General features: G+C 37.2%; 1 pseudogene; it reads right to left on the bottom strand.

Moving 5' to 3' along the window:
- Window positions 1-370: 370 nt before the first annotated feature.
- On the bottom strand, window positions 371-1,153 carry LOC131513471 (small ribosomal subunit protein eS4, X isoform-like; annotated as a pseudogene).
- Window positions 1,154-1,588: the final 435 nt, after the last annotated feature.

Below are 1,588 nucleotides of genomic sequence, written 5' to 3' on the forward strand. Positions count from 1 at the left end.
CGCATGTTGTTAAAATGGCAAGATTTAATTCTTTATGGCTGAGTAGTATTCTATTTGTGTGTGTGTGTGTGTGTGTGTGTGTATTATATCTTTATCCATTCATCCATCAATGGACACTTAGGTTGTTGGGCACATTATCTTGGCTGATGTAAATAATACTGCAGTGCTGTTATCCTTGCTAACACTTGCTATTTGTCTTTTTGGTAATAGCCATTCTAACAGGTGTGAGGCTATATCTCATTGTGGTTTTGATTTGCATTTCCCTGATGATTACTGATATTGAGCATCTTTTCTTCTTTTTGGTGCTGTATTTTTTTTATTATTTTTTATTAAGTATAAAGACTTCCAATCACATCACCTAGAGATCATTTTACCCACTGCTCTGTTTAGCCACCAGTCTGTTGTTTCTTTCTTCATCAGAGGTGAGGCAGATATCTTTTCCGTGGAGAAGAGAAATTCATGGTTTATTGCCTTTGCCAATAACAAAAACCTGGGTGACAAAGCTGTTGCCATTGACGTCTTTCACATGAACTACATCAAGAGAACCAGAGTATCCCTCTCTGTTGGTGATCACACCAATTCTTCCCAGGTTAGCACCTCCAGTCACTATACACAGATTATCAGTATCAAACTTGATGAAATCAGTACTCTTTCTAGTCTCCAGATCAGTCTGAATGGTGTTATTCACCTTGATGAGGGGATCAGGATAATGGATGGAACGAACATCATGATGGATCACCAGATGAGGGATTCCTTTTGTCCCCACAAAGATCTTTCTTACTTTGCACAACTTATACTAGGCCTCCCCAGGTGTGATCTGATAAACAACAGAGACCCTTGGTATTGTAGATCAGATGGAAATTCTTCCCAGTTATGTCAATGCTGATGCCATCCATAAAAACAGCAGGGTAGGTTATATCAGTTCGAACCTGGACATCAATCTTAATAAAATACTGCATACAGGTCTTCTTTACTTCATCTCTGTTAGGGTACACTTAAGTCTGTTTCTTAGGAAAATGATGGGAGAGAGACATTCTTTCAGCTTATGGGGACCAGTAGTTGGATAAAGGACAAACACATTGGTCGATTTATCCAGTATCCAATGCTTTGGAGCTGCTACATGCTTCAGATGCTTTTTGGGACTATGAGCCATGGCTGTACTAGGCATGAAAAGAGACTCTTGGGCATCTTTTCATGTATCTGTTGGCCACTGTATGTCTTCTTTTGAAAAATGTCTATTCATATCCCCTACTCATTTTTTAATGAAAATTGTTATTTTGCCGTTGAGTTGTATGAGTTCTTTACATAGTTTGAATATTAATCCCTTATTGGATTTGCAAATATTTTTTCCCATTTGGTATGTTGCGTTTTTATTTTGTTGATGGTTTCCTTTGCTGTGCAGAAGCTTTTTAGTTTGATGTAGTCCCATTTGTTCGTTTTTGCTTTTGGAGTCAGATCCAAAAAATCATTGCCAAGACCATTGACCATGTTTTCCTTTAGGAGTTTTTTGGTTTCAGATTTTACTTTAAAGTTTTTAATTCACTTTGAATTAATGTTTGTGTGTAATCTCAGTATTTTAGTTTCATTC

The sequence above is a fragment of the Neofelis nebulosa genome, chromosome 6, assembly GCF_028018385.1.
Source record: "Neofelis nebulosa isolate mNeoNeb1 chromosome 6, mNeoNeb1.pri, whole genome shotgun sequence".
Classification (NCBI taxonomy): Eukaryota; Metazoa; Chordata; class Mammalia; order Carnivora; family Felidae; genus Neofelis; species Neofelis nebulosa.